Source organism: Theropithecus gelada, chromosome 2, assembly GCF_003255815.1.
Source record: "Theropithecus gelada isolate Dixy chromosome 2, Tgel_1.0, whole genome shotgun sequence".
In the NCBI taxonomy this organism is placed as follows: Eukaryota; Metazoa; Chordata; class Mammalia; order Primates; family Cercopithecidae; genus Theropithecus; species Theropithecus gelada.
In genome coordinates this window covers 18,442,127-18,460,617 of record NC_037669.1, presented here as the reverse complement: position 1 = coordinate 18,460,617, position 18,491 = coordinate 18,442,127, and the positions used below count along the sequence as shown (strand labels likewise).

Below are 18,491 nucleotides of genomic sequence, written 5' to 3'. Positions count from 1 at the left end.
TCTTCTATCCAAATCCTACTCAATTTTTATGAGATCTGATTCCCATTATGAAGGCATCCTCAACTTTCTGATCTGCAAGATAATGGCGGTTTGCGTGATGCAAAGAGCTCTTAATTGTGCTTCACTCCTATGCTCATTCAGCTGTTTTTTCATGTGCAACTTTTGTTTATTCTCAGATAGATTAATTTTTTTTTTTTTTTTTGAGACGGAGTGTCGCTTTGTTGCCCAGGCTGGAGTGCAGTGGCCAGATCTCAGCTCACTGCAAGCTCCGCCTCCACCTCGCCCAGCTAATTTTTTTGTATTTTTAGTAGAGACGGGGTTTCACCGTTTTAGCCAGGATGGTCTGGATCTCCTGACCTCATGATCCGCCCACCTCAGCCTCCTAAAGTGCTGGGATTACAGGCGTGAGCCAAGATTAATTTTCTTTTAGGTTTTCCACACTGCAAACCCCTCATAGTTCCAGATAATGTAGGCCCTAGGTGAATGCTTATTGAATTGCTTGCAGAAATTTCAAGTAAATTAACTTCAACATTATAGAGTGACTACAATAGAGAAGTCATGGAGTCAGACATTGGGCAGGAGGGGTATGTGGTAGGAGTGAGGTTGGGCAGAAACCTGAATAGATAGATAAGAAATAATCCTGCCCTCAGGGAGCTCCCAATCTAGAAAGTAAAATCACTTATACAACGATATAATACAGAAACTCAGGCTGAGTTAAGTATTACAAACTTAACTACAAACAAGGTATATGGGAACACAAAGAAGGACTTAGAGAACTGAGGGACGCCCTTATATAAAAATGATATTTCTCATGATTCCTGAAGGATAAATTAAATTTCAATAGGCAAGAAGAATGTGTGGCAAAGAATTACAGGTTGAAGGAGCAGCATGATTAAAAGCAAAAGCATGGAAACTTGAAAGCACAAAGCATATTTAGTGAATGGAGAGTGAACCAGAGTAGCCAGAGTCTGGGCTCATGACAGGAAGGAGTTGGAGGTTCTCATCGCCACTCCCTCACTAGGATCACTACTCAACTCCTAATTACCACACCTAAGCATTTTTAAAATTATTATCTTAATTAATTAATTTTATGATTTGGCACCATTGACCACACTCTGAAGCATATTTGCTTTTCAGGCTTCTGTGATTTAACACGTGTTTATTGCTACATCTCTGGCTATTCTTTCTCCATGTTTTCTCTTAGATCCTCTTTTATTCCTTTCCTCACACACACAAATTCCTTAAAATAAAAGTACACCCTTGGGTACTTTTACAAAATTATGGCACTTTGTTTTAAATAGTAGTCACTAATTTAGAAAAGGCTTGCCTGATATTTAGCCAGTAAATTACCATATACTCTGATGTCAATCAGTTGTTTTGTAAGCAAATTAAAAAGTGCTGAATTTTTAAATTTGAAAAATAAATTCAAATTTATCTTAAAATATGTGGAATATTTTATCTTAAAATATGTAGAACATTTTAAGTTTGGAAACATTTTGTTTCCAAATTTTTAAAAAAATAAGCAAACATGAGAGTTTTTACTATGTTATATAATTTTTGCCCAGAGTATTATATAAGGATATATAGAAATATCCTAAACATGTTTTCAAGATTTTATCTGTGTTGCATGATTTCATATTGATAGTAGTTACAGTTCACTTAGTTAAATATCAAACTGACATTAAAGGACAAAATGAAGGTTTTAATCATTTAAAAATATGTGTTGAATAGCTACTTATCATCAGAGAATGGATTACCACATTTAGAAAACCTATCTTTTATTAGAAGGAAAATATATAATTCATCCTAAATCCAGCAATTCTTTTAAGTGTTGACATGATTCCCAGAGAACCTCTGTGTGGCATGTGGTCACTCATTATAAGATATCATACAGTTTCTAGTATTTTAAAGATCCTATTTATTTTTAAAAACTGATCATATCAGTGACATGCATTTCATACTCTCCTGGTGTCAGTTTCTTTGCTGTAATACCTTGCCTATCAATGATGAAAATAGTTATTTTCAAATGGAGTGATACCTCTACTTGTTCTATTCATTGATTCATCATGAAAGTTTTTTAATAATAAATAAACACATTTTACTTTGTTGCCACATTGCTTTTCTGCATTATTTCCACTATTTTTTAGTCCAGTGTAGGTATTTTTACTGAGTAAGGAGGAATAAGCATTTCTCCAGTAATAAATTGCTTTAATTTTCACTTTAAATAACATGAGTTGTAACCTTTTTAACTTGAAAGTTTTAATTGATACATAATATTTTTACATAGTTATGGGACACATGTGATATTTTCTTACATGCACAAAAAATACCTAATGATCAAGTCAAGATTTTTAGGATATCCATCACCCTGAGCATTTATTTCAATGTGTTAAGAGCACTTCAAGTCCTCATTTCTAGCTATTTCGAAATATGTAATACATTGTTGTCAACTATAGCCACCCTATTCTACTATTGAACATTAGAACTTATTCATTCTATCTGACCGTATGTTAGTATCCTTTAATCAATCTCTCTTCATTCCCTGCATTCCCCAATCTTTCCAGACTCTGGTGACTACCATACTCTCTACCTTTATAATATCAATGTTTTTTAGCTCCCATATATGAATAAGCACATACAATGTTTCTTTTTCTGTGTCTGGTTTATTTTACTCAACATAATAAGCTCCAGTTCCATCCGTGTTACTGCAAAGAACAGATTTGCTTTCCCCTTTATGACCAAATAGTATTCCATTGTATAAATATACCACATTTTATTTAGCCATTCAGCCATTAATGGACACTTAGGTTGATTCCATAGCTATTGTTAATAGTGCTGCAATACAAATGAGGGCATCGATATCCCTCTGATATACTGATTTTCTTTCCTTTGGAAAAATACCCAGTAGTGGGATTCCTGGATTGTATGGTCATTCTATTCTTAGTGTTTTGAGAAACCTCCATACTGTTATGGAAAACAGTTCTAATTTACATTCCCACTGACAGTGTGTAAGACATCGCTTTCTCTATATTTTTGCCAGTATCTGTTATTTTTGTCTTTTTGATAATGATGATTCTAGCTGGGATAAGATTATATCACACTGTGGTTTTGATTTGAATTTCCTTGATGATCAGTGATGTTGAGTATTTTTTTTATATACCTGTTGGCCATTTGTACATCTTGTTTTAAGGATGTATTCAAATTCTTTGCCCACTTTTTAATGGGATTTTTTTTGTAGGGTTGTTTGAGTTTCTTGAATATTCTGGATATTATTTCTTTGTTGGATAGTTTGCAAATATATCCTCTCATTCAACAGGTTATCTCTTCACTTTGTTGATTGGTTCCTTTGCTATGCAGAAGCTTTTTACTTAGACGTGACCCGTTTGTCTATTTTTGATTTTGCTGTCTGTGCTTTTGGGGTTTTGGTCATAAATCTTAACGTAGACCTATGTCCTGGAGTGTTTTTTCTTTGCTTTCTTCTATGTGTTACCTTTAAATTTTTAATCATTTTGAGTTGGCTTTTGTATATGATCAGAGATAGGGGTCTAGTTTCATTCCTCCGAATGTGAATATCCAGTTTTCCCAGGACCATTTATTGAAGAGGGTGTCCTTTTCCTAATGTATGTTCTTGGCACCTTTATTGAAAATCAATTAGCTCTAAATACATGAGTTTAATTCTGGTTCTCTAGTTGGTTCCATCCATCTATACATCTGTTTTTTATACCAATACCATGTTCGTTGGTTATGATAGCCTTGTAATATATTTTGAAGTCTGGTAACGTGATGCCTCCAGTTTTTACATTTTTTCCTCTCAGGATTGCTTTGGCTATTGGGGCTCTCTTTTGGTTCCATACAAACTTTAGAATTTTTTTTTTTCTATTTTTGTGAAAAATGTCATTGGTATTTTGATAGGAATTGCATTTAAGCTATGGATTGCTTTGGTTGTATGGTAATTTTTAACAATATTAGTCTTTTTAACCCATGAGCATGAGGTGTCTTTTCATTTATTTGTGTCCTCTTTAACTTTTTTCATCAGTATTTTTTAGTTTTCCTTGTAGAGATCTTTTGCCTCCTTGGGTAAATGTATTTTTAGGTATTTTATGTTTCTTACAGGTATTGTTTATGAGATTCCCCTCTTGATTTCTTTTTCAGTTAGTTTGTTACTGGTGTATAGAAATGCTGCTAATTTTTGTCTGTTGAGTTTGTGTCCTACAACTTTACCAAACTCATTGATCAGATCTAAGTGCTTTTTGGTGAAGTCTTCAGGGTTTTCTAAATATGGCCATCTACAAAGAAGGCCAATTTGACATCCTCTTTACAATATGGATGCCTTTTACCTCCTTCTCTTGCCTTATTGTTCTGGCTAGGACTTCTAGTACTATGGGTTTTTAAAAATTTTTACTTTTACTTTTTATTTTAAGTTCCTGGGTTCATGTGCTGGGCTTAGTATTATGTGAAATAGGAGTGCAGAAAATGAGCATCCTTATCTTGTTGCAGTTCTTAGGGGAAAGGCTTTCAGCTTTTTCCCATTCAGTATGATGTTAGCTGTGGGCTTGTCATATATGGCCTCTCCAGACAAAGCTGTTTGACTTGGTTCCCTCTCCTTCGGTACCTCATGTGTTTCCTCCTGTCACTTCTCTGCTGAATTCCAGCATTATGTCTCAGATATGCTATTTGAAATGTAATTATCTACTCACTATTTAAGTTCTTTATTTTGAAGGAGGCTGCTGAGCGGTGCCTCCAGTCAGTCATCATGAAGTCCCTCCTGGGCTTCTTAACATTTTATCATTTAGTTAAATTAAATTTGTAAAATCATTAAATGAGTAGGGCATAATGATAATTGGCATTTATCAAACATTTGCATTTCTCTAGGCACTCTTGTAAGAAATTAAGTTTACTAACTCATTAACGTTTATAATAGTCTGTATAGTAGGTTACATTCGAGTTCTGTAGATGAGGAAGCAAATGCACAGAGGTGTTAAGAAACTACCTCAAGTTCCTTACCTACTAAGTGAAAAAAACAGTATTTGAACCCAGTGGGTTTTATTCCAGAGTCCAGAGTCTGTGCTCTTAAGCGCTATAATATATTATTTTTTTGTTAAATAGCATTCTGATTCTGAACCTACAGTAACCTTTCTAGGAAACCAACCTCTTGTCTACAATAAACAGCCTAGAAAGTCACCCAGCCATAAATCAGACTGGCAGGAAACCAGATTACCATTTTTAGTAACAACTCAGGAAGCTACACAATAACTTCTGTAACGATCAGCTGGAAATGATCAGGATTGATTAATAAATGTCAGCTTTCTAATTTTTGTTTTCACTTCCAATTTAGGATGATCTGGACAATACCAAATATGCACCCCTCATCAGTCACATTACATAGGCTGTCCCAATCTAGTTAGCATGGCTACAGCTTCCCCATGGCAACAGCCTCAAATCAAGGCACACATGAAATCTTCCTTTTTTTCCCACTCCCTGTCTGCATTTGAGTCTCTGGCAAAACGCAAGTGATAGTGGCTGACTCTCTTGCTATAGCAAGCTATGAATATATAGCCTTTATCTTCCTCACTTATTCAGTTTTTAAAATTATTTCCATAGGACAATCACTAATGCTAGGAGACATTAGGAATCTATTTTGTATCTGGCCTAGGCGTAACCTAGAGAATAAGTCCCACGACTAAATTTGGTTAACTAAAAATAATCAGTTGGACCTTATCTTAACTGACTGATGGTAATACTTTTCCTAAATTTTCCACCTAGGCATCAGTTATTGTCTTGCCTGGCCAATAAATAGTTGAGACCTTTCTCTTATTTAGAACTCTTACAGCCAACAAAGCCATGCTAGTCTCTAGGTGTGTTGCATATGTCCTGGTAAATTATCACTTCAGGCTCTCAGTAAAATATGAGTAACCAGAAAATTTGTTTTATATACATGGAAAAGGCAGGCAATATCAACAAAATAAACATTTTGCACTGGAAAGCATTGAAAGGCCATCTGATTACGGAAAGATATTGTTGCGGGTGTATTCTCAGAGGATAAACAAGTAACCCTTCGGTAGCAATTGCAGTCTGAATTTAATCAGTGAGTCTGATTTCTAAAATTGTTTATGCAAAAAAAAAAAAATTGGCTCTGTTGAAGCATGTAGATGCCTTGGAGTTAATCCTTATTAGAAAGCACATGGGGTGGTAAACAAATCTGACAGATGAAAAGATTAACAGCCATGGCAAATTTTTAAGAATGCAATTAATGAGTCCAAAGAGTTTAAAGAAATAAGGCAGCTTAGGGAAGATGAAAAAGCACTAGGAATTATTTTCGAGGCTTTACCAAGTTATAATTTATGAATAGTAAATTCATCCATCTTAAAAGCACAATTTGGTAAGTTTTAGAAACTGTGCGCAGTTGTGCCACTACCATAGTCAAACTTTAGGACATTTTAATAATCTCAAAAAGTTCTCAAGTGCCTCTTCGCCATTAATCTGTGCCCCTGACCTGGTTCCAGGCATCCATTACTCATGTCTGTCACTATAGATTTGCCTTTTCTAGAATTTTATAAAAATGGAAACATACGGCTTATAGTCGCTTGCATCTGGCTACTTTTATTTAGCCTAATCCTTTAAAATTCATCCATATTGCGGAATGTATCTGTAGCTTGTTGCTTTTCCTTGCCGAGGACGACGATCCTTTATCAACCAGATTTGCTGGAGCACGTCTCCTTTTTCAGATGGCACCATGATAAGCTTTGTCAGTAGAGGGCGCTGGAGGACAATACAGGACGATGGGGCTTCTCTAGTTTTCTCGCACTTCCTTTTCTTTTGCTGCAGTAATCGAACTACCTGTGGCATGCAGGAGGAATAGTCAGTGACACTCACCCTCCAACAAATGTTGTTGCTAAAATCATCTCCAATAGGTTTACCAATTGACAATCCTGGCCCACAGCGTCGTCTTTGCTTGCTTCAGCCAGCTGACTTGAGAAGAGCTCTGGCACAAGGGGGCCCAGCAAACTTCGCCGTACAGTAATCTGCAGGTCCTGCTTTCTCCAACAAGGTCTGGATCTTAACGGTGGGAAGGAGGTTTTGCTTCTAAGTTTGTCTCTTCTTTGGACACTTTTTCTCAACCGTAGACTGTTCTTTAGCTTTCTCTTTTAACTCCGTCCTATCTCCTGACTTCTCCTCTGTTTTCTAGCTGAAAACTTACTGATTCAGATTTGGTGCCGGGATCTGTCCAAGATGATAGACTCTTGAATATGGGATCATGGAACAGATTTGGCCCTTGGTCTAGAGCCGTGTGCTGACACTGAGATCTTTCATAATGGCTGGTTTATGTTTTGTTTTGTTTTGTTTTGTTTTTTTGAGACAGGGCCACACTCTGTTGCCCAGGCTGGAGTGCACTGGCACAATCCTGGCTCACTGCAGCCTCTACTTCCTGGGTTCAAGCAATTCGCCTGCCTCAGCCTCCCGAGTAGCTGGGATTACAGGCATGCACCACCACACCTGGCTAATTTTTTTTTTTTTTAACATTAATAAGGTACGTGTTTATTTATTTATTTTTATTATACTTTAAGTTCTAGGGTACATGTGCACAATGTGGAGGTTTGTTACATGTGTATATATGTGCCATGTCGGTGTGCTGCACCCATCAACTCGTCAGCACCATCAACTTGTCATTTACATCAGTTATAACTCCCAATGCCATCCCTCCCCACTCCCCCCTCCCCATAATAGACCCTAGTGTGTGATGTTCCCCTTCCCATGTCCAAGTGATCTCATTGTTCAGTTCCCACCTATGAGTGAGAACATGCGGTGTTTGGTTTTCTGTTCTTGCCATAGTTTGCTGAGAATGATGGTTTCCAGCTGCACCCATGTCCCTACAAAGGACACAAACTCATCCTTTTTTTATGGCTTCATAGTATTCCATGGTGTATATGTGCCACATTTTCTTAATCCAGTCTGTCACTGATGGAGATTTGAGTTGATTCCAAGTCTTTGCTATTGTGAATAGTGCCGCAATAAACATTCGTGTGCATATGTCTTTATAGCAGCATGACTTATAATCCTTTGGGTATATACCCAGTAATGCGATGGCAGGGTCGTATGGTATTTCTAGTTCTAGATCCTTAAGGAATCGCCATACTGTTTTCCATAATGGTTGAACTAGTTTACAATCCCACCAACAGTATAAAAGCGTTCCTATTTCTCCACATCCTCTCCAGCACCTGTTGTTTCCTGACTTTTTAATGATTGCCATTCTAACTGGTGTGAGATGGTATCTCATTGTGGTTTTGATTTGCATTTCTCTGATGGCCAGTGATGATGAGCATTTTTTCATGTGTCTGTTGGCTGTATGAATGTCTTCTTTTGAGAAATGTCTATTCATATCCTTTGCCCACTTTTTGATGGGGTTGTTTGTTTTTTTCTTGTAAATTTGTTTGAGTTCTTTGTAGGTTCTGGATATTAGCCCTTTGTCAGATGAGTAGATTGCAAAAGTTTTCTCCCATTCTGTAGGTTGCCTGTTCACTCTGATGGTAGTTTCTTTTGCTGTGCAGAAGCTCTTTAGTTTAATTAGATCCCATTTGTCAATTTTGGCTTTTGTTGCGGTTGCTTTTGGTGTTTTAGACATGAAGTCGTTACCCATGTCTATGTCCTGAATGGTATTACCTAGGTTTTCTTCTAGGGTTTTTATGGTATTAGGTCTAACATTTAAGTCTCTAATCCATCTTGAATTAATTTTCATATAAGGAGTAAGGAAAGGATCCAGTTTCAGCTTTCTACTTATGGCTAGCCAATTTTCCCAGCATCCTTTATTAAATAGGGAATCTTTTCCCCATTTCTTGTTTTTCTCAGGTTTGTCAAAGATCAGATGGTGTAGATGTGTGGTATTATTTCTGAGGACTCTGTTCTGTTCCATTGGTCTATATCTCTGTTTTGGTACCAGTACCATGCTGTTTTGGTTACCGTAGCCTTGTAGAAACTCATTGGTAGCTTGATGGGGATGGCATTGAATCTATAAATTACCTTGGGCAGTATGGCCATTTTCACGATATTGATTCTTCCTATCCATGAGCATGGAATGTTCTTCCATTTGTTTGTGTCCTCTTTTATTTCACTGAGAAGTGGTTTGTAGTTCTCCTTGAAGAGGTCCTTTACATCCCTTGTAAGTTAGATTCCTAGGTATTTTATTCTCTTTGAAGCAATTGTGAATGGAAGTTCATTTGATTTGGCTCTGTGTTTGTCTGTTACTGGTGTATAAGAATGCTTGTGATTTTTGCACATTAATTTTGTATCCTGAGACTTTGCTGAAGTTTCTTATCAGCTTAAGGAGATTTTGGGCTGAGACGATGGGGTTTTCTAAATATACAATCATGTCATCTGCAAACAGGGACAATTTGACTTCTTCTTTTCCTAACTGAATACCCTTGATTTCTTTCTCTTGCCTGATTGCCCTAGCCAGAACTTCCAACACTATGTTGAATAGGAGTGGTGAGAGAGGGCATCCCTGTCTTGTGCCAGTTTTCAAAGGGGATGCTTCCAGTTTTTGCCCATTCAGTATGATATTGGCTGTGGGTTTGTTATAAATAGCTCTTATTATTTTGAGATACGTTCCATCAATACTGAATTTATTGAGAGTTTTTAGCATGAAGGGCTGCTGAATTTTGTCAAAGGCCTTTTCTGCATCTATTGAGATAATCATGTGGTTTTTGTCTTTGGTTCTGTTTATATGCTGGATTACGTTTATTGATTTGCATATGTTGAACCAGCCTTGCATCCCAGGGACGAAACCCACTTGATCATGGTGGATAAGCTTTTTGATGTGCTGCTGGATTCGGCTTGCCAGTACTTTATTAAGGATTTTTGCATCAATGTTCATCAGGGATATGGGTCTAAAATTCTCTTTTTTTGTTGTGTCTCTGCCAGCACACCCGGCTAATTATTGTATTTTTAGTAGAATGGAGTTTCACCATGTTGTCCAGGCTGGTCTCAAACTCTTGACCTAAGGTGATCTGCCTGCTTCAGCTTCCCAAAGTGCTGGGACTACAGGCATGAGCCACCATGCCCAGCTGATAATGGTTGATAATTTATAGCACAGTAACCTCACAGTTAATCAAGCTAAACCTGTAGTAGCAATTGAAGCATGTGCCTTGGAAACCCAACTGGTCCATAATATCTTCAAGTACTGTGGTGTGGGATAGATTCTGAGTGCACTAGAGTGCTTAAGAAATAAAATGGCACATACCAGTCTTGGCCTTTTAACTGAAATCACAGTCTGATGGGATGTCAGCAAGAGGGCACAATAGGAAGCCCTAGACCCTCCTCATGAACACACAGATTCAACAATACACAGACCAATTTCCTTCGTAAGAAATCCAGAGACTAGTTGAGAGGTTTCTGTAGCCCAGGCAAGCTTAAAACTGCCACACTGAAGCCAGTAGGAAGGTTCAAGACAGCCTCTTGCCATAATCCCTGCCCCTGGCACAGCACTATGATTAGGGAGAAACCTCCAGCTCCCAGCTTCTCCCTGGGTAAGTAAGATAAGAACTATACTACATGTTCAATTTTCTGATTTCTCTGGGGGCTGCTCGAGGCACTAACCGTTGGTTTTCTGAAAAGACAACCCAACTGATAAAACTTTAGCTAGACTTACTAAAAGAAGAAAAAGGGAGCACGAAGACAAATAAAATGTAAGTGAAAGAGACTTTAAAACTGATGCCACAGAAATACAGAAAGATCATGAGACTACTGTGAACAATTACACACCAATAAACTGCATAACTTAGAAGGAATGGATAAGTTTCAACAAACATACAACCTACCAAGAATGAGTCATGAAGAAATAAAAAGTCTGTACAGACCTATTACAAATAAAGAAATTGAATCAGTAAATCAATTTGTCGTTTTAACAACGACAACAACAACAAAAAACAGAACCAGATGGCTTCACTGATTAATTCTACCAACTGTTTAAAGAATAACTAATGCCAATCCTTCTCAATCTTTTCCAAAAATCAGAGGGAAGGAAACACTTCTAAACTAATATCAGACCAGTATTACTCTAATACCAATCCAGACAGAAACAATACAAGAAAGAAAAGCTGCAGGCCAATGTTGCTGACAAACATTGATGTAAAGCTCCTCAACCATACAATAGCAAACTGAATTCAGTAACATATTTAAGGGACCATACACTGTGACCAAGTGACATTTATCCCTGGGATGCAAGGATGGTTCAACATACAAAAATCAATTAATGTGATAAACCATACCGATAGAACAAAGAAGAGAAATCACACGATCATCTCAATAGATGCAGAAAAACCATGTGACAAAAGTAAGCATTGTTTTCAGCGTAAAAACTTTCAATAAACTTAGGATAGAAGGAAATTACTTCAACAAAATAAAGAATTATAATGAAAAGTATATGAAAGATCCACAGCTAACATCATACTCAGTGGTGAAAAACTGAAAGCTATTCCTCTAATATTGGGAACAAGAAAAGGATGCCCACTCTCCTCTTCTATTCAATATAGCAGTAGAAGTCCTAGCCAGAGCAATTAGGCGAGGAAAAGAAATAAAAAGCTTCCAAATTAGAAAAGAAGTAAAATTATCTCTGTTTGCAGATGACATAATTATATAGTATAAAACGCCAAAGATTATACTGAAAACCTTTTAGAACTAATAAATGAATTCAGAAAGTTGCAAATTACAAAATCTACATAAAACATCAGCTGTATTTCTCTATACTAACAATGAACTATCTGAAAAGAAAATTAATAAAATAATCTCATTTGCTATAGCATCCAAAATAATAAGACAATTAAATATAAACCTAACTAAGAAGATAAAAGACTTGTACACTTAAAGCTACAAAACATTGATAAAAGAAATTAAAGAAGACACAAATAAAAGGAATGACATCTTGTGTTCATAGATTGAATGACATGATATATTTTTTTCTTTTTTTTTTTTTGAGACGGAGTCATGCTCTGTCGCCCAGGCTGGAGTGCAGTGGCCGGATCTCAGCTCACTGCAAGCTCCGCCTCCCGGGTACACGCCATTCTCCTGCCTCAGCCTCCCAAGTAGCTGGGACTACAGGCGCCCGCCACTTCGCCCGGCTAGTTTTTTGTATTTTTTTTTAGTAGAGACGGGGTTTCACCGTGTTAGCCAGGATGGTCTCGATCTCCTGCCCTCGTGATCCGCCCGGAATGACATGATATTTTAAAAATATCTATACTATCCAAAGTTATTTACAGATTTGATACAATCTCTGTCAAAATCCTAATGGCATTTTTACAGAAACAGAAAAATTAATCCTAAAATGGAAGCACAAAGGACCAAGAATAACTAAAAAATCATGAGAAAAAAGAACAAAGCTGGAGGCATAACACTTTCTGATTTCAATATATATTACAAACCTACAGCTATTAAAATAGTATGGTATTGGCATTAGGAAAGACAAATAGACCAATGCAACAAAATAGAGGGCCTAGAAATGAAACCATACATACAGGCAATGGATCTTCAACAATGGTGCCAAAATACACAATTGGCAGAGAATAGTCTGTTATACATATAGTGTTGGGAAAACTGGATATCCACATGCTTAAGAATAAAATTAAACCCTGTATGGGTGCTGTGGCGTATGCCTATAGTCCCAACAGTTTAGGAGGCCGAGGTGGGCAGATTGCTTGATCCCAGGAGTTAGAGACCAGTCTGGGCTACATAGCAAAACCCCATCTTTACCAAAAATACACAACTTAGTTGGGCATGGTGGTACGGCCTGTAGTTCCAGCTACTCAGGGGGCTGAGGTGGGAGGATCGCTTGAGCTCAGGAGGCAGAGGTTGCAGTGAGCCATGATTGCACCACTGCACACCAGCCTGGGTGACAGAGGGGTACTCTGTTCAAAAAGAAACAAAAATAAAAGAAAGAAGGAAAAGAAATTTAACCCTTATCTTAAACCATCCACAAAAATCAACTCAAAATGAATTAAAGACTTGCTGTAAGACCAGAAACTGTAAAATTTCTAGAAGAAAACCTGGGAAAAGCTTCATGACCCTGGTCTTGGCAATGATTTCTTGGCTATGACACCAAAAGCACAGGCAGCTAAAGCAAAAACAAAAAAGTGAGACTACATCATGCTAAAAAAGAGTTCCTGCATATTAAAAAAATAGCAATTAACAGGCTAAAAATTCAACCTACAGAATGGGAGAAAATATTTGTGAACCATATAGGAGATAAGGGATTAATATCTAAACTATCAGTTGAAGGAATTCCTTCAATTCAAAAACAGAAAAAAACCCCAAATAACCTGTTTAAAATATTAGAAAAAACATACTTCTCCAAAGAGGGCATACAAATGGCCAACAGGTAGATAAAAATGTCCTCAACTTCAGTAATTTTCAAGGAAATGAAAATCAAAACTGCACTATCACCTTACACCTTTTAGGATGACTTTTAAAAAAAATATTGGCAAGAATGTGGGGAAAAAGGGAACCCTTTTGTGCTGTTGGTGGGAATTTAAAATGGTGCAGCCCCTATGAAAAAAAGGAGGAAGATTCCTCAAAATACTAAATATATTTATTTATTACAATAAAATATAAAATGAAAGGATTTATATGAACTCACTTGGAAAGATGTATTTGATATACTGTTCAGTAAGCAAAGCAAGCTACTGAACATAGCATATGATTCAATTTGGGTCTAAAAAGTTGTGTGTGTGTAGATATAATACATATACAAATTATGTAAAATTATATCTTTATCTACATAGTCAAAAACTTGGAAAAATAAAATGTTAACAGTAATTTTGTCCATGGAGTTAGAAGGAGATGGGGGAATATAAGAGGAGCTTTCTATTTTTACTCTATACCTGTTTATATAATTTGAATTAATTTGAATATTATAAAATAAGCATGCCATATTTTTGTATTTTTATTTTGTTTATTTTTATAATTTTAACTTTTATTTTTGATTCAAGGGATTCATGTGCAAGTTCGTTATGTGGATATACTGTCCGATGCTGAGGCCTCCAGTTATATCCACATTGCTGCAAATACATGATTTTGTTCTTTAGGGCTGTGTCGTATTCCATGGTATGTATGTACCACATTTTCTTTATCAATCCATCGTTGGTGGGTACCTGGGTTGATTCTATGCCTTCGCTATTGTGAATAGTGCTGTGATGAACATACAAATGAGTGCATATGCCTTTTTTGTAGAACTGTTTTTTTTTTTTTTTTTTTTTTTCTTTTGGAGATATACCCATTTACGGGATTACTGGTCAAACAGTAGGTTCTGCTTTAAGTTCTTTGATAAATCTCCAAATTGCTTTCCACAGTAGCTGAACTAATGTATTCCCACCAACAGTGTATAAGCATTCCCTCTTCTCCACAGCCTCTTATGATTAAGCAATTCAAAGGAAGTATAGCAATGGGCTCATGACCATAAAATTAACTTGTCTTACTCCATTACCTGGAAGCAACAGGCCTACATGAAAGATTCAATTCCTTCTGAAGACTCAGTTACATAATAAATTGGAGACAACACTCTCAAAGCATGAAATTTTGTCTTACATGATTGATTATATTCTTTTAATTAAATTCTGTTATATAGTGCAATTTCCCCATAGCCGGAATACACGAGTCCAGAAGTAATTGGATAGAACCACAAATGGGCAGGTCCTCTCACTGTTTTCCCAAATAACCTACTCACAGAATTTTGGAGTCTTGTTCTGGCAACTAAGACTCTGGTATTTTGGAGGTCTTGGTCTCCAAGAAGGAGATGCTTCCATCAAGGATAAAATAATGGTTCCATTGAACTAGAAATTGAGACTGTCGCCCAACCATTTTGGGTTCTTCATGCTACTGAACCAACAAGTAAATTAAAGGGTTATTATACTGACTTGAGTAATTGATCCTGTTTAGTAGAGAAAATCAGATTGCTACTCCACAATGGAGACAGAGATAGCTATTTTGAAACACATGGGATTCTCTGGGGCTGCTCACAGCATTTCCTTCCTTTTAGTAAATTTTAGTGGAATATTACAGCCACCAAATAAATGAATGGCTATTAAAGACTCAGACCCCTTGGAAATGAAGGTTTACAACACTCCACAAGGAAAAGAATTCTAACTAGCTGAGGTTTTGTTTGATGGCAAGGGAGACTTAGAATGTGTAGTGAAAGGAAAAGGTCATAGATGTAAACTTTAGCCTCATGACCAATTACAGAAATGAAGACTAGTGTCTTTACCCATTTTCTATGTGTTGTATTAGTTCTTTTTCACGGTGCTGATAAACACATACCCCAGAATGAGCAATTTACAAAAGAAAGAGGTTTAATTGGACTTACAGTTCCATGTGGCTGGGGAAGCCTCAAAATCATGGCAAAAGGCAAGGAGGAAAAAGTCACGTCTTACATGGATGGCGTCAGGCAAAAAATGAGAGAGCTTGTGCAGGGGAATGCCTCTCTTTAAAACCATCAGATCTCACGAGACTTATTTACTATCACGAGAACAGCATGGGAAAGACTTGCCCCCATGATTCAATTACCTCCCATCAAATTCAACACATGGGAATTCAAGATGAGATTCAGGTGGGGACACAGCCAAACCATATCAGTGTTATACCTGTGTGTTTATTTGTATATGCTAACCATTTTCTTCTCTCTTTTTCTTATTAATCTTTTTTTTTTTTTTTTTTTTTGCACAAACACATTTCTTTATTAACCAAGGGATGATCCTAATTAATCCAATACAGTTTGAAATAGCTACATGTAAAATGTTTGTGATAAAGATAATTGAACACAGTAATGAAAAAAAAAAAAAGAAACAGTATGGAGATTTGCTCATTGAACTGAGTTTGGTCATTCTCTTAGTTAATTGCTGTCCAAAGTGATGATGGAATTTTTATTCTACTTTTTCATAGATCCGAGTGCAGGTGACATTGTTCATGACACAGTCCACCACTAGTTTCCCATCTTTCAATTTTCTTGTTATTGTGCTTTCCTTCCCATCCCACTCCTGATGCTGAACCAATGCACCATCTGTAAAGTTGCAGACAGTCTGAGTTTTTCTGCCATCAGCTGTGGTTTCTTCAAACTTCTCTCCCAGGGTACAAGAAAAATGTGTTGTTTTCAAAGTCATCTCAGTTTTTATGGTGAGGTTTTTGGCATCACAAGTGATGATACAGTCTGGTTTGGCCATTGCGCCCATTTTTCGCAAAGCTATTCCCACTCCTAGCTCCTTCATGCATTCATCAAAGCCTTTGCTCTCCACCAGGCGCCACCTTCCATCCAGCTACTGAACTGTGGCCCTGGTGGGCGCCGGCGGGCTGACGTGCAGAGCGGGGTCGGCGTCGGCGTGGCAGCGCGCTGTCCTCATTAATCTGTTACATAGAAGTTGTTGAAAGAAAACTTTGCCGTTTAGTCTTTAGGCAAAAGAATATTCAATTGGTCCATGACTGAATTCGAAGGGTAATTAATACAGCTGGCAACAAACACAATGACTTTTGGGATGGTACCTCTTCTCATATGTTGTCAGGCAGAGATACAGAGTTGCTTTATTGCTGTACAGTTATCCAAATGCGCATAGTAAGGTGCGTGTGGAAGCTGAATAGCCAAAGTGATAGACTAGGCTTCTCAGTTTCAAATTCTCCCTTAATTTCTCTGCTTTATGATACTAGAGCTGAACCCTGTCAACATTCCTTTCTCAGCTGGCAAAATATTAAGTTTTACCAGTAAATGCACTTTAAATATACTTTAGGAGAAAAGGACTTTTACTGGATGTGATGAGCTACTCCTTTTGCTCCCATGGCACACTTTCCAGTGACATGCATAACGGACATGCAATGACACTCCCATCCAGTAACTTTTGTTGTCAACCTTGCCTGTGATGTCCTTCTCACAAGGTATGCTTCTCTGGTCCGCCAGCTCCCTGGAAGAAAGGTTCCTCTCATTCCTGGTCTCAGCCTGCAATTGCTGCCATGCCAGCCTCAATCAAAGGTTGCTGACAAGCCCTGACCTACACAACCCGGCAAATTTCTTTACCATCCAGTAGGTAGCGGACATACACTCTCCAGAGACACCTGATTCACAGCCTTGAGGAAGATCCTTTCCAAGTTTGTTCTTCCCTTAGGAACTGTACTTCAGTCCTAGGGTATTTTTAGCATTCTCTTTTATTCCCTCTTAACCTTCTGTTATCAGTTGGGGATTCTTTTTAGCAAAAATTCCCTATTAAAATTACTGAGTATTTCCTCTGTCCTGACTGGATTCTGACTACCACAGTAATATTCCATTGTATGTGTGGCATGCTATAATTTGCTTATCCATGTACCAGTGAAAGGATATTTCGGTTGCTTTCAATTTGGGGCTATTGTGAATAAAACTACTATCTGTATACAGATGCAAGCTTTTGTGTGGAAACAATCTTTCATTTCTCTTGGTAACACACCAAGAAGTGGGATTGCTGGTTTGTGTGATAAATGTATATTTAGTATACATTTTAAATGGCTAGTTGTTTTACAAAGCAGCTGTCATATTTTTGCATTTTCAGAATTATGTGAAGATTCCAGTTTCTCCACATTAGTATCAGCACCTGTTATTATCGAAACTTAATTTTAGCTATTCTGGCGGGTGTACAGTGATATCTAACGGTGGTTCTAATTTTTCATAGTCCTAATGAGCAAGGGATTGAGGATCTTTTCAAGTGCTTTTTGGCTTCTCCTATATCTTCTTTTATGAAGTGTCTGTTCAACTCTTTTGCCCATGTGTTTTTGTTGATTTGGCCTTCCATTATTGCATTATAAAAATTTTCTGTATATTCAGGTTACAAGTTCATTGTCAGATACATGTTTTGTAATCTGTGACTTGACTTTTTGTATTTTTTATATGTTTAATATAATCTTTCAACAAAAAATTTAATTTTGATGAAGTCCAATTTAACCCAACTTAACATTTTTTCTTTTATCATTTATGTTTTTATGTCATATTTAAAATATTTTCTTAATAATATCACAAAGATATTCTACTTTATTGTCTTCTAAAAGTTTTACGATTTGGGCTCCTATATTTTTTCAATTCATCATCCATTTTTTACTTTTTTTTTACTTGATACATGATATATGGTAATTGTACATATTTATGCAGTACATAGTGGTGTTTTGATATATACAATGTATAGTGATCAGATGAGGGTAACATTATCCATTTTGAATTCATTTTTGGTCATAAGGTGAGTAAAATTTCAAGACTAGTTTTTTTTTCCAGCTGAATATTCAGTTATCCCAGTACTATTTATTAGAATACATATCCTTTCTTTATTGAATTACCATGGCACCTTTGTTAAAAATCAGTTGACAATATGAATGTATATTTTTTGCAGGAAGCTATCCTATCCCATTAAAATACATGTGTGTTTTTACTTATTGCATTAGCAATGATTATTGTAGCTGTAGAGTAAGTCTTAAAATCAAATGGTATATAAATTTTATAATCAGTTTTT

General features: G+C 36.7%; 1 pseudogene across 1 annotated transcript; it reads right to left on the bottom strand.

Annotated features, from left to right (window-relative positions):
• Positions 1-15,689: 15,689 nt before the first annotated feature.
• Positions 15,690-16,373, bottom strand: LOC112618421 (annotated as a pseudogene). The gene has a single exon (XR_003118077.1). The product of XR_003118077.1 is annotated as a fatty acid-binding protein 5 pseudogene (transcript).
• Positions 16,374-18,491: the final 2,118 nt, after the last annotated feature.